Raw genomic sequence first — 16,316 nt, 5'->3', positions numbered from 1 at the left:
GGAATGGATTTTTAAATGGATAAGGGGAAGGTTCTGGAAGAATTGTATGGAACTTGATAGAAAAGGCCTAAACAGCATTGAAGAGATTGTGGAAATATGGACTCTAAAGATACTTCTGATGAGGACTTGAGCAGAAATGATGAATGTGTTGTTGCAAACTGGAAGGAAGGTGGTCCTTGTTTTAAAGTGGCAGAAAATTTGGCAAAATTGAGTCCTGTTGTTGGATGGAAGGCAGAATTTGAAAGTGATGACCTCGAATATTTAGCTAATGAGATCTCCAAGCAAAATATAGAAGAAGTAACCTGGCTTTTACTTGCAGCTTGTAGTAAAATGCGAGAGGACAGAGACAAGCTGAGAAATGAACTCTTGGTTTCAAAGAAACCAGAAATTAATGACCTGAAAAACTCTGGGCTTCCAGGGGATGAAACCCCAGAAGCTACCACCCAATGTGAGGATGTAACCAAACATGGAACCCAGCCACCACTTCAGTACAAGCCAAGATGTAGAAAGAGTTAAGCAAAAAGGATTTGTGGAAAGTCTTATTGTCTGACGGCTTTGACTCCTTTGTGCTTCATGTGAAGCCAACAGAATTTTTGTGAGCTCTTTACAGACAGAGCTGCTGCTGGCTTGGACTAGAGGAGACAGACAAGGAACATATTGAAGGAAAAATTTCTTCAAAGACAGAGCCATGGAGGTTGAGGTCTGGAATCAAGAGGTCTCAGGCTGGGAGAGTGGAGTGGCCCACATGCATGGAAAGGATGAGTTTGTCCTGGAGGCTAAGGGTGGGCCTTCTACCCTGATGTTCAGGAAAGGTGTTCCCATTTCAGGCCTCAAAGAGGGTGGAGCACATTCCCAGGGGACTGGGGAGAGCCTGGCTGCCACCCCACTGTTCTGAAGGGGTTGGGCATGTGTGCTGGAGATGGAAGAGAATCCAGGTGCTGCCACAATGTTTGAGAAGGGTGGGGCTAAGAAGGTGGTCTCCCCAATGTGTGGATATGTTGGAGCACTCACCCCGCATTTGGAGAGGAAAGGGCTGCCATAAAGACCCTTAGGAAGGGTTAGACTCCTGCTCCCTCAAGCCCCAAGGATAAAATGCCATTCCCTAAATGACTCTCAGACTTTGAAATCTAATAGTTTGCCCTGCGGGTTTTAAGAATTCTTTTGGTCCCTAAAACCCTGCTTTCCTTTCAGTTTCTCCTTATGGCAGTGAGAATGTTTATCCTATGAGAATCCCTCCTTTGCATATTGGAAGCACATAACTTGTTCTAAGTTTCACAGATCCACAGCTAAAGGAGAATTATACCTTAGGACCAACCATGCCTGTGATTGATTTTGATGGGATCTTGTACTTAACTACTGTTACTGAAATGATTTAAGTTTCTATGATATTGTGATGGGATGAATGTATTTTGCATATGAAAAGATCATGTTTTTCTGGGGTTCAGGGGTAGAATATACTGGATTATGTGTATTATGTCCCCCAGAAAAAGCCATGTTCTTTGATGCAATTTTGTGAGGGCAGACATATTGGTGTTAAGTTGGAACGTTTGGATTGGGTTGTTTCCATGCAGATGTGCCCCACTCAACTGTAGGTGATAACCCTGATTGGATAATTTCCATGGAAGTCTGGCCCCACCCATTCAGCATGTATCTTGACTAGTTTACTAGAGCACTATATAAGCTCAGACAGAAGAAGCAAACTTGCTACAGCCAAGAGGGACACTTTGAAGAATGCACAGAAGCTGACAGAGTAGCTGCAGATGAGAGACAGTTTGAAGATGGCCGTTGAAAGCAGACTTGCTCCAGAGAAGCTAAGAGAGGACAAACACCCCAAGAGCAACTGAGAGTGACATTTTTGAGGAACTGCAGCCTAGAGAGGAATATCCTGGGAGAAAGCCATTTTGAAATCAGAACTTGGAGCAGATGGCAGCCATGCACCTTCCCAGCTAACAGAAGTTTTCCTGATGCCATTGGCTACCCTCCAGTGAAGGTAACCAATTGTTGATGCATTAGCTTGGATACTTTATGGCTTTAAGATTGTGACTTTGTAACCAAATAAACCCCCTTTATAAAAGCTTATCCATTTCTGGTGTTTAGAATTCCGGCAGCATTAGCAAACCAGAAGTCTCCATGACTCTGTTAACTCTCCCTTGCCTGGGACATCACTGAGAATTGAAAATGCCTGAAGCTTTTTCTAATAAGCTGCTTAGAGTGAGAGAGAAAAAAAGGAAAAAGAGCAAAAGCCCCTTCTCAGAGCCAGTCTCCAGCCCTACAGTTTCACCAGTTGAATGGTGTTGGTACCCATTTCTCTGTGCCCCCTTCCTTGGGACACAGCCATTTTCCAATATTCTGAGCTCAGCCATCTCCAAAAACCTCTGATTTATTTATTTATGTATTTTTTTTCCATCAACCTTGCCTCCTCTCTTCTGGGAAGAACCGCAGGTTCCTTTCCTATTTGCTCTGGGTTTATCTGCATGTGTAATTTGTATTCAGTAGCCTAAATTTGTTAATTAAAACCACAAGTGGCACTTGGTTGAGAGACATTCCCTTGCTCCAGCAGGGACTGCTTCTTTTTCCAAAGCAAAATTTTGCAACTCAGCCTGCCATGCAAGTGGGAGAGGGGTGCCAGCACTGCAGTTTGGGGGGCTTTACTTACAGTTCTGTGCTGTGATCTCAGCCATTCCATCTGTTCTAGTTTGCTAATGCCACCAGAATGCAAAACACCAGAAATGGGCTGGCTTTTATAAAGGGGGTTTATTTGGTTACACAGCTACAGTCTTAAGAGCATAAAGTGTCCAAGGTAACACATCAGCAATCGAGTGCCTTCATTGGAGGATGGCCAATGGTGTCTGTAAAACCTCCGTCAGCTGGGAAGGCACGTGGCTGGCATCTGCTCCAAAGTTCTGGTTTCAAAATGGCTTTATCCCAGGATGTTCCTCTCTAGGCTGCAGTTCCTCAAAAATGTCACCCTTAGTTGCACCTGGGATATTTGTCCTCTCTCACCTTCTCTGGAGCAAGAGTCTGCTTTCAACAGCCATCTTCAAACTGTCTCTCATCTGCGGCTCCTGTGCTTTCTTCAAGTGTCCCTCTTGGCTGCAGCTTCTCTTCAAAACATCACTCACAGCTGCACTGAGTTCCCTCTGTCCATCAGCTCATTTATATGGCTCCACTGATCAAGGCCCACCCTGAATGGGTGGGGCCACACCTCTATGGAAATTGTCTCATCAGAGTTATCACCCACAGTTGGGTGGGGTGCATCTCCATGGAAATACTCCAAGAATTTCAATCTAATTAATACTGATAGGTCTGCCCATACAAGATTACACCAAAGATAATGGTGTTTGGGGGACATCATACATTTGAACTGGCACACCTTCCATTCCAGTTTGTTGTATAATGTGTGACCAGTCATGGTGGTCTCCCAACAGTTGTTCCAGACTATTTACTAGTTGTTCTTGGCTATTTACTAGTTGCTCCAGAGGGCAAATTAAATTCCACACCTCTCTATGCTGCCATCTTGCCCTGCCTCCATTGTACAGTCTTTAAAGGAATCTTTTATATATGGCTTAATAATTTGTATCACCAAAAGAATCATCCAAATTTGAAAATGAGAGATTAGATTAGGGAGTTGATATAAAAACCCCATTAAATATTACTAAATATATCATAAATGAAATTCATAGTAATAGCCATTTCTATTTTAAAAGGTGTGGGGTAATGTATATTTTGTTTCCCAAAGTGGGTAATATTTTTGCTTAAAAGAATAAATTTTAGTTTGTAACTTCTTAGGTTGGAAAACTTTATTTCTTGATGTGAAGTTTCCGCTAACCCATATCCACCAAATGAGTTTTTGCTACATGACACTTTACAAAGATCCTTGCAAATCTTGGCCATAAAAATGAATCAGGTGAGGGAGCAGTTCTGTCTTGAGAAAAGTAAGTAAAGTGGAACCATTCCAAAGGATGTTTAAAACAATCATTTTCACTTGAAGTGACAGGTGGACTCATTCCTGGGACATCCTTTTGTAGGGTGAGAAATTTTCATCTAATAGGAGTAAGTATAGGTTTTAAAGACATTGAGAATAGAACTGTTCTTGACCTGGTAAATCACTTGTGAAATGGTGACTTTTTTTTGTGAAAGTGAAAGAGAGATTGGCAAGGTGTGGGAGGAGAAAGAAAAATTCCAGAAATCCTCACAGAGTGGCATTTGTGTGTCTGCTGAATGCTATTTTTGTCTGAGTTTAGGGCTGGGCTGGGATGAATATTAGTATGCTTTGATGGAGCCCCTCTACTCAGCATATCAGAATAAAAACCTTACAATAAAAACAATCAGTTCCAATATTGCAGATTTTCATCTTTAAACTATTTTACATCAAACCCAAAGTAAAATTTTATGTACCAGACTAATATGAGTGCAAATTTTTTTTTGTTGATACAAAGGAATGTGAACAAAACCATAAGTCCAAATATAACAAGCCGTTTCTCCAAGTTTTACTTTCTCTAGTTAAAAGTCTTATTAATATTTTCCAAAGAGAAAATCCCAAGCAATGGATCAAGCAAATGGTTGACATAAAATAAAGAAAATCTATGTGATTCAATAATCAGCAGATTTCAACAAATTTGAAGGAATTTTTTGCTTCTTTCAAACCAAATGCTTCCCATAGAAGGGCTACATCAGATTCATACATGTTTTTGAGCTCAAATATCTCAGCTATAATAAGTCTTGACTTAAGCATGTTTCCTCCTCTTCTCTATTTCACACTTTTCTCCTTTTATCATTTCTTCATTGCATTTAGGGTTAGGGATTGAAATTGGATCATGGAAGGACGGATGTGTCCCATGGAGACTTCTTGCTATTAGGTGTTTGCTGGCTTGTTGAATAAGGAAGATATCTGAAATTCAGAGAGCCAAACCACCTCCACTTTCCCCCAGCTCCCAGAGATACTCCCTGTGTCTCACCAACTGCCAATTATATTACCTATGCTTCTAATAGGTTGAGAAATTTTGTACTGTGAGGATTCCAGAAACACTACATGAAGAATTGAATTTAAACATTAAAAAATTAAGCTTATTACTAAAACATGCTAACCATCATCTGAGCTTTTGGTGAGTTGTAACATTTTTGCTGATGGAAAGTCTTGCCTTGATGTAGATAGCTACTAACTGATCAAGGGTTGTTGCTGAAAGTTGGGATGGCTGTGGCAATTTCTTAAAATAAGACAACAATGAAGTTTGTCACATTGATTGATTCTTCCTTTCACAAAAAAAGTGTATGTAACATGCTTCATCCTTTGTTGTCATTTCAACAATGTTCATAGCATCTTCCATAGGAATAGGGAGGTCTGAGGAGAGAAGAGGGAGGAATGTCCGGTCAGTGGACCAGTCAGACATGCACAATATTGGCTAAGTTTGCCATTTTATATGGGCACTGTTCATGGTTCTCGAAAACAACTACAATAGTAACATCAAAAATCACAGATCACTGATCTCCATAACTGATATGACAATAATAAAAAAGTTTGAAATATTGTGAGAATTACCAAAATATGTCATAGAGACATGGAGTAAACACATGGTTCCAATTGAATTGATCAACACAGGGTTGCCAGAAACTTTCAATTAGTGAAAAATGCAATATCTACAAAGCAAAATAAAGCAAAGAACAATAAAACAAGGCCACCTGTAGTCTTTAAAGATGAGGGTGAAGTACAGGAATTCCTAGACATGAAATTACTTAGAGATTTCTCATTAGCAGGTCTGTTCTACCAGAAATACTACAGGAAGTCCTTCAGGCTGAAAACAAAGGACACCAGAAAGTAACTTTATGTGACAAAAGAAATATGAAGTTGTAAGATAACATGATAGCACAAATGAAGTGGGAGGAAATCAAGATATGCTAGAGCAAAAGTTCATCTGTTTTACTGGAATTAAGCTAGTATTAATCTGAAGTGCATTGTGATAAATTACTATGCATGCTATAATCCCTAGATCAACTAGAGAAAGTCACTGCAAAAAATATATTTAAAAACTAAAGAAGGAATTAGAAAGGTACACTAGAAAATATCTATTTAACAAAAATAAAGAGTGTAGGAGAAACACAGGTCCCTCAAAAATTATGAGACATGTAGAAATCAACATGCAAACATGTAGATGTAAATCAAACCACACCAATAATTATATTACATGCAAATGAATAAAAGACTACAAAAAAAGAAAGATTATTAGATTGGTTAAAAATAAAGCATTCAACTATATGCTGTGTACAAGACCCGCACTTTAGACTGAAAGACACAAATAATAAAAAGAGAGTAAGAACATAAAAGGGACACTTAACAAAGAATGACCATATAAGAGTTGGAGTGACTACACTAACAGCAGAGAAAACACACTTGAAAAAAAAAATGCTACTAGAGATTAATAGTAATTTTGCAATAAGTCAATTTGTTAAAGTATATAAAATTTAAACATATATGCACCTGGCAGCAGAGACCCAAAAACAAAAATGACAGAATTGAAGGGGAAACCAGAAAATTTGGCAATTATATTTGGAATTTTCAATACTCCACTCTCATTAATTGACACAACAATTAGAAGGAAAATCAGCAAGGACACAGAAGACTTGGACAGCACTATCAAACATTATGACCTAATTGATACCTTGAAACATTACCCCCAACTACAGAAGAATACACATCCTTCTTAAGACATATTGAACATTCTCTAGGATAGAAAATATTCTATGATATAAAACAAAGCTCAGTAAATTAAAAAAAAAAAAGACGACTAAAGCAGACAAAGTGTGTGCTCTGATCATATTGGAATTAAATTAGAAATCAACATCAGAAAGAAATTTGTCAAACCAAGTGATACTCTTTGTTCCAGTTTGCTAATACTTTCATTATGCAAAATACCAGAAATGGATTGGCTTTTATAAAGGGGATTTATCATTACAAATTTACAATTCTAAGGCCATAAAAGTGTCCAAACTAAGGTACTGACAAGTGGATACCTTCACAGAAGAACAGCCGATGGTTCCGGAAAATCTCTGTAACCTGGAGTCTGCTGATCCTTTGCTCCAGGGTTCTAGATTCAAAATGGCTTTCTTCAAAATGTCTCTCTCAGCTCTCTTGGGGTTTTTTGTCCTCTCTCAGGTTCTCCAGAGCAAACTCTGAGCTAGCATCTCAAAGTGTCTGCAAGCATTTGGGACTGTGTAGCTCTTTTTAAAGGATTACAGTAAACTAATCAAGACCCAGCTGAATGTGTGGGGCCATAGCAATATGAAAATAATCTAATCAGAAGTATCACCTACAGTTGGATGAGTCACATCTCCATGGAAACAACTTAATTCAAATATCCCACAAGATTGGAATAAAACATGGCTTTTTGGGGGACATGAGGTATCCAAGCTGGCACACTTTTGCAAATAACATATATTAACGGAGAAATCACAAGGAAGATTAGAAAATTATTTTTAAATGAATGAAAACACAGCATATTAAAATCCTGGGATTCAGATAAATCAGAACTTAGAGAGAAGTGTATAGCTCTAAACACTTATATTAAAAATAAGAAATTTCTCAAATCAGTAACCTAATCTTTCAATATAAGGAACTAAAAGAAGAGCAAACAAACCCTAATATAGCAGAAAAAGGGTAATAAATACTATAATGCAAAACAATGAAATGGAACATGGAAAAAAAATAGAGAAAATCAATGAAACCAGAAATTGATTATTTGAAAAAGTCCAGAAAGTTGACAAGACTTTAGTTTGACAAATGAAAAGAGGTGATGCCTATTACAAACTTCAGGAATGAATAAAGGAATGTCAATACAGATGCTGGATAAAATAAAATAATTTTAATACTACGAACAACTTCATGCCAACAAGCGAGACAACTTTTATGAAATAAAAAAAAAAAAAAGCCAAATATGAGTCAGAAGGAATAGGAACTTTAAACAAGTAAAGAAACTGAATTTGTAAATAAAAATATTCCTGCAAAGATAAGTCCAGGTCAAATAGTTTCACTGAAAAATACCACAAAACATTTAAAAAAAGAAATATCAATTCTTCAAAAACTCATCCACAAAATAGAGAAGAATGGAACTCTTCCCAACTTTTTATATGATGGCATTATTTCCCTACTACCTAAACCAAGAAACCAAAAGTAAACAAAACTATAGACAATATCCATCATGAATACAGACAGAAAATTGAACAAAAAATATTAGCAAACCAAATCCAATACAAAAGATTTTACATTATGACCCTAGTCGATTGGAATTTTGTCCCCCGAAAAGATATGTTGATGTATTAATTCCCAGTAGCTCAGAATGTGACCTTATTCTGATATCGGGTCAATAGAGATGGAATTAGGAAAGTTAAAAGACGATCATATTGGAATAGGATGGGCCCTTCACCTTGGAGCAGTAAATTTTAAAAAGACAATCATGAATGTAAATGCGTATGCATCTTCTCTCCATGAGGGCACTGTGAATTACCAGAGTGAAAAAATGAAAATGCAAACATCAGATTTAATGCATGCTAGGCACTTGGACTTATTTATTGATGTATTTATTTAACAATAAGTCAGACAGAAAAATATAAAATGTCAGCTCAGTTATGTTGACAATAATACAGACAGTACACATCAATCCAGGATTGCAATTCCAATCTTATTTCAGTGCTAGTCCTAACTCCAGCATAACTTGTGCAAATTTGAATCACAGGTATAACTAATAGTGCTATAAATAATTCACAACAAAGTATCCTGATCTGTATAAAATCGATCATCACATAAGCTCATAAACGGAAGACTGCCAAGTTATTCAAGTGAATTCCACTGAAGTCTGAGAGTACATACAGGGATTCACATGCATTCTACTTTTAGGTCTATTTTCCCCTCATTTTTTCATCTGGATATCTGCATCCAAAAATCATCATACAAAGAAGCATCAAGTTAAATATTTGCAATTCTCTGTGAAGACATTACCTATAGTGGGAACCCCCAATATTGGCAAAGATCTAAAGAATTGTTTATTTTTGTCCAGATGACATACAAGTTCACATATTTGAATATGTTAAACCTGGATAGTTAATTTAAAAGCATCATATGAAGATTTATCTTTAATCTTTTGAAGAGCAATTTAGCAAAATTGAACTAATTGGATAGTAGTTTTCTTATTTTAATTCAGCAAAACGTTAAGCAACCAAGGAAGTTTAAGCCTGGGAGAAGAGTACAGCAGCTCACTCTTGTCATCCGAAGCAACTTTGCTTTAACTGTTTTGTCTGAAAACTCATTTGAAACGTAAGGTTTCACTGGTATTTTTTTAAATTTGTTTGCTTGGAAACACTTCTATAAAGAGTCTGAATGTTCTAAAATGATGGTATTTGTCAAGAAATTCTATTTGGCAGAAGAGCCTTGTGATCACATTATACTGGGCACTTATACAACAATACCTCACATAAGACAGTTCACATAATATGAACCTTTACATACCTAAGTATCTACTAATCTATCCATCTATCTGTATAATCACCTTCATAATATAGAGGGCCAAATATAAATCTTTTGCTGACATTTTAGTGAAAATCCATTCTAAAATCAATACAATTTAATGACTACAAGTTGTAAAGAAATAATCACATCTTAACTAAACACAATTTAGAATTTCTCAGAATTCACAAAAATTGTGAGCAGAGTTATTGCCTCAGCAAATAAAAAGTATAAAAGCTTGAATTAATGTGAGATCCAATAAAAATTTTTAATTTTCTAAATTGATCCTGCTACATGTTAACTTTATGCACACATATACAGACACAAATATTTAAAATTTATAAAACATATTTACCTTTCAAGTTGAACAAGTTAATTGTTAGCTCAAGAGAAGTACCAAGTCCTTTAAACAAAGATATAGAGAGTTGGTCACCCAGAAGGCTATTATACTGACTAATCTTTATTGAATACTTGCTATATGCTTTATAAGAATTACGTCCTTTATACCTCAAACAACCATATGGTGTAGGTCCCTTCATTATCTCCTATTACAGACGTAGAAACTGATGCTAAGAAACATTAAGTATATTGCTAAGTTTACACGACTATTAAACTGTCATTATTTAAAAAAACCCATGATCTTTACCCCTAAATTAAAGGATTTCTCTGGGTTCCATAGGGCCTAAAGCTTATACAACCTGAGAGGACCTTTTTAAGAAAATAAAATCAAAATATGAAGCTAGTTTCTCTAGGTTCATGTTAAATTCACCATCATTATACTATATAGTATTCTGAAATTTTCCTTGAACATTTTTGGAAGCATACATCATTTACAGTTTAAATTACTATCCCATATATCCAATTCCTTCCGATAATACATTTTACATTTTAATCATTTTCATCTAGATGTGATTTTAATATTTTTTTTACCTGCAGTCAATGATTCAGCTTAATATTTTCAAAATAATTCAGTTTCCACGCTTCATACAATTTTAAGAAGCTCATAAATTTGGTATTCCCAAGCTCCATGGTTCCCCAAAAACTTAGAGAAAGATGAAGGTACTTGTCATACTAGTCTTCTTACAAATCTTTCACATCTCCATGCACCCACTCTTTTGTTATTGGAAATGGTAGAGACTACTTAAAACTATTTAAACTTAAATCGTTAAAAACGTAATAGTTTATTAAACTATTTAATCCTCAACCTGGTAATTTATCCAAATTAACTGGTTTCTGTTTGTCCAGAATCAGGAGTGGATCATTAGCAAAACATCATTTCTGCCTTTGGGTGCTGTAGTGGCAAGTGTCACCATCCACACCATGGCTTAAGGGGCCAGTGACTCTCCCACTGCACTTGCCCTTGGTCTAAGGGCGTCAGCAGCATGTTGAAGGGACATGGAGATAACAACATCCACCCACAGCTCCCAATTGAGATTTAAGTGTTTATATAATATGTAGAGATATCTTGGATAATGACTCCTCACATCAAGTCACCAGAGAAGATGGTAGGAAGTTCCATTTATATGGAAGTCCTCCAAGGCTGCCCACAATCCCTTTCGTTCTGATGCAGAGCCTTGCTATCAACGCAACTACTCTATCTCATTACTGACTGGCCTCACAGAGTCTTCATGATCAATTACAACTTTCAGGTTTTTGTAAAAATTAACCCGAGTTTTAGAATTCTTTACAAAATCTCTGAAGATAGACGATACTCCTTAGAAAACACACTACATTTTTATAGAGAAAAGTTGATTTTTGAAATTATTTCTTTGCTAAGTAAAAATGTTATTTGAAAGAATTATTTTGGATATTTCTAAAACCAGATAAAATGTTTCTGACATAAATGAGGTCCTGGATCCTGCATGTATTTGCAGTTATCTGAAACAGGGAGAAAGAAAATTCACACATACAACCTGTATTAGTTCATTTTTAACCCTATATTAAACAAAATTGGGCTATTATTTTGCTGATATAAACACATTTCATTCTCATGTTAATACTGTAAACATTTTTATACAATTTCAAACCTGCTTAGATTTCAAACATAATACCCTACACTTCTAAACTGTGAAGTTGTATCCTTATTTGTTGAATACATTAACGAAGAAAAAAAAAACACATTCCCCTTCCCATTTGGTTAAAATAAATGTTAGTTATTACCTTTCCTTAGCTTGTTTCCCATTACTGATAATTACTGGATATCTATTCTTGGTTTTCTTCATTTACTTAATTATGCCAGAAAAGAATACATCTTGTTATTTGTCAAATACTGTGGTTGCAACAGATCTTTCCTTTTGTGATTACAAGGTGGATCATATACTAGACACCATACTTCATAAACATCATTTAGTAAATTCCAAATAATAGTTAATTATTTCATGTTTCCAATCACTTAAGGGAGATATTTACAAAGCATGGCTATGTGGAGAATTTTATAGCATGACCTGAAATGCTTGTAATTCCAGTATCTACCAGCAGGTGGTAGATAACTTGCATACCTTAAAGCTATATGAACCTAATATTCATCTTTAAAACAGTAACAAAACCTATTTCTATACATAAATATGCTTATTACATTGACAATGTTTTAATAAGCACACATTTCTTACTTTTTCATCCATATATTAAAAGGAAAATTAATTTCACCAACATCTCATGCAATATAACACTTTAAAAGAAAGTGTTGGCTCCCCACAAAATAACTATTATTATAAATGGTATCTTTTAATATAATTCTAGTTTTAATTTCCAAGGCAGTGAGCTACAATAATGTACATTCAAAGCAAAGTGTATTGATTTGCATATCATTTCATGTTTCCTGATTTGTGGAAAAATTTAACTTCTGTACTCATTTGGTGTTATCAGGAGTTAACATGGCTGAATTGCTCTGCTTATTAGCTAAGAGTTGGTGGCCAAGACTCTAGCACTTAAGGCATTTTTGTTGGATCCCATTAACATTTGTAAAGAAACATAATTCAGAGCTTTTTCTAATACAGGTGATCACAAATAGGTTTAAAAGTTAAGTAGGAGTGGATGAAGTTCATATGTAGAAAAATTATTGCCTCTTAGAGATGGATGTCCTACATGAGTTTGGAGTCCTAAGGCTTATAGAAATGTTGCTTATTTGTCATAATTTAGGGGCATCTCTCGAGTAACTCAGTTGCTAGCTCCATGTAATGTAATTGTATCCTAGGTCTCCCAATATTTATTCTTTTCTTCTAATTCATTTTTCCTCCTTCCCAAGTAACAGGATGTTAATGTTGAATCTCTTAACTGGGCCAGTCACTCCTGGCATTTTTATGGATAGTTTTTGCTTATAGAAGAAATTATTTCTGTTAAATTGATCTTCTGAAACTTAAATGCATTTTGAACCTACAGATGAAAATTATTTCAGTTGTTCTTACCTTGTGGCATCACAAATTCTTGGCAATTACTATTTGAAAATAACTACAAAAATTAAAGCCTAGCACAGCACTGTGACCACTGGTCTGTAAAGAAAACTGTGGCACTTACTGACTATGAAGTTAAAACAGAAGTTCATTAGAATAAGAAGTTAAAACTGAAAATAATGAGAAGGGGTTGCTTTGTTGGAATTCGGAAACCTATTCCTCAGGTCCCACATAGCTATCTTTACTTCTTGATTCCTGAAGGTATAGGCTAGTGGATTCACAATAGGAGTAAAGATGTTATAAAACACAGAGAGTATCGTGCCTGCCAGAAAGCTGCTTAGTGGCCACACGTTGATGAAGATGCATGGCCCAAAGAACACGGAGACACAATGAAATGAGCAGTGCACATAGAAAGTGCCTTAGATGTTTTCTTCAGTAAATGATGTTTGATAGTAATCAAGACAAAACATAAGAATAGAATAAAAGAATAAAATAGAACAAGGCAATTGTGCCACTTGCTAAGGTCATAAAGAGGCCCAGAACATAAGAATCCATTCAAGCCAACTGAAACAACACTGGAACATCACAGAAAATACTATTTTCTTGGGACCACAGAATGGTAAACATGAGGGCAAATATGACCTGGCTCATTGAATGTATGGCTCCCACAACCCAGGCAGCCACCATGAGAGCAATACACACTCGGGGACTTAAGACTGAAGCATAGCAGAGGGGCTTTTATATTGCAGTATACCTATCAAAGGACATAGTCATGAACAAAATAATCTCAGTACCAGTGAAAAAGTGTAGGAAAAAATATTGGATTATGTACCCATCAAAAGAGATGGTTTTATGTTCAGTGAGGTAGTCTGTAATCATCTTGGGAGTGGCAAAGGAAGCAAGAGAAACAACGATGGAAAAGTGGGTGAGCAGGAAATACATAGGGGAGTATAGGTGAGAGTCAGGTATGACTGTGATGACTATGACACTATTACCCACCATTGTTCCCACATAAAACAATGAAAAGATCATGAAGAAAAACATCTGCAGCTCCCAGGAGTTGGAGAGACCTAGTAAAAAATTCAAGACACAATTGACTTATTGGCCACATCCATTGTCTTGATTGATAAGTGGAAACCTGTATCCAAGAAAAAATGAAGAGAAAATATGATTCTACATAAGCAAAATCTGCTTTTCCAAGAATCTACCTTTTCTGAGAGCATAATGAACGACAGTCTGGTTTTCTATTGGAATCCATTAGGTTGTGATGTGTTGTATGGGTGACAGGGACTTTAACCAATGATCTTTAACTTAAAATGTCAACTCAAACAAATGTTTCCTGGCTATTTACTAGAACCAAACATATGAATGCCAAGATCCACACACTATACCCATGCTGTGGTCAGACAGTCCTTTCTATACATATCATTTCACTTCTGTTGGGAAAGTGCTCTACTTCAAATGAAAGCTCATAATTTAATTCAATTGGTAGTCATTTACAAAACAATATTATATTTGCCATTCCAAGGCACAAATCTGAAAAAGCTATTGATATGGCTCCTTTGAACAGTTACTCCATGAAGAATTTCATGAGTCCTCAAAACATTTTTTTTTTTTTAAAGAAAAACAGTTTAGTTTCTCTTTTTGTGACATTTGGGTCACATAGAATTCCATTTGTGCAACAATTGTGTGTAAATAATGTTTCAAGATTGAGTAAATAAGAACATGATTTTTATCAACTCAGTTAATAAACAGACTTTATTAATGAAAGGCCTTAGTAACAAAGATGGATTTTAGGTTGAGAGTTAAATTTTATCTTTAAAATGTGAGGCTATTCTTCCTATAAATATGTACAGTTCTACAATTTAGAATCTTACCCTTATCTCCTAAAGGATATATCTCATCAATTTTCTTGGAAAGAAAAGCAATAAGCTCAAAGATCAATCTCTTTACATCCACCTGTTTGAATTCTCCCTTCATACACACCAACATAGGCAAAATGCCATATTGATCTCAGCTCCATGGAATAGAGGGTAGACGAGAGTACCATGGACAGACATTTAGTATCATTTCAGTGAAAATCATCTGAAAATGTCCTCTGTTACCAGATCTATAGCAGGAAAAGGGCTTGAGAGTATTGATAGTGTGAAGTAAGTTTCTGCCAGAAAGCATATACAAGATAAATTGAAATATAAATATATGACCTAGTTGCATCATTAGCTGTTTAGCAGCTACGGATAAAATAGATGTAGGGACGTGGGAATTGAGCAAGAAATAATCTTGCAACAGGATTTGTTAAACAACCAAGATGGTATTATTGGGTTCTGAAAGGGAATGTATTTCAAGAGTCTTATGGGAATTTAAAATGATTATTTTTCACCTGGACATGAAAGGTTGAAGGCATGGAAGTTGAGAAAGTCATCATTTCAATAAGCAGCAGGAAATATTGAGTCAACAAATTTTAATAAGCATTCTTGATTATCAAACTCTTTACAAGAGACTGGATAATCCATAAACATGCTGTTCCACTACCAGTAATTTATAATTTATTTGAGATATTAGATACCCATAAATAAAATAATTGGTGAGAAACACTAGTGCTCAACCATTTGTCAGAGATTATGAGAGAATGGACTTTAGAGAAAGGAAAACCTATGATGCAATGAAAGTAATCAAGGACATTTCCTTGCAGAAGATATGTCATGAACTTGATCAAGAAGGAAACTAGAATTTTATTGGTGGGAAAAAATAAATATATGGGGGGTGTGAGCAGAGAAGCAGAGCAGCAAAGGCATAGAGGGCAGGGCTTAATAAATACTTATTAGATGAATTTTAAATATTACTTTGCAGATTTCCAAAAAAAAAAAAAAAACAACCTATTTGAAGTGGAGTGTGGTATTCAGTTATCAGTTTGGAAGAACAGGAATGTCATTTTAAACATTTAAGTTGATGCAAAAGGTAAAAAGAAACCATCGTAAAATCCTAGGCAGGGTTATAACAGTTTGACAGCAATATTTTAAAGGATTTATCCAGATGGTTTGAAGAAAAAGAAAATTTGAGGCAGAGTATTATTACATGAAATAGGTATAAGCAGATAATCTTCACTAAGATACTAGCAATATGGATGTGTTTGTGATGAATAAAATGAGCATTCTGAGTAGCTTTATTATTATGAATACTTGCATTTATTGAATAATGACAATATTATTATTATCCAGTGGAAGCCTGAGTGTTAGATGCATTTCTCTCATCATAACTTGCTGCCTTTTTCTACCTGGTCCAATCTTCAGGGATGCTCTCTCACTGTGGGAGAAGTATGAAATCTGCTTTATTTACCTCAAACATAAATATGTGACTTGTTTTGTTCAATGTATTGTGATTCCACCATTGCTCTTTTCCATCTACCTGGGTCCTAGAATAAAGTAAAGAGAGAG

General features: G+C 35.7%; 1 pseudogene; it reads right to left on the bottom strand.

Annotated features, from left to right (window-relative positions):
* Positions 1-13,046: 13,046 nt before the first annotated feature.
* LOC119532916 lies at positions 13,047-13,997 on the bottom strand (annotated as a pseudogene).
* Positions 13,998-16,316: the final 2,319 nt, after the last annotated feature.

This window comes from Choloepus didactylus, chromosome 4, assembly GCF_015220235.1.
Source record: "Choloepus didactylus isolate mChoDid1 chromosome 4, mChoDid1.pri, whole genome shotgun sequence".
NCBI classification, from domain to species: domain Eukaryota; kingdom Metazoa; phylum Chordata; class Mammalia; order Pilosa; family Megalonychidae; genus Choloepus; species Choloepus didactylus.
This window is presented reverse-complemented; position numbering and strand designations above follow the sequence as displayed.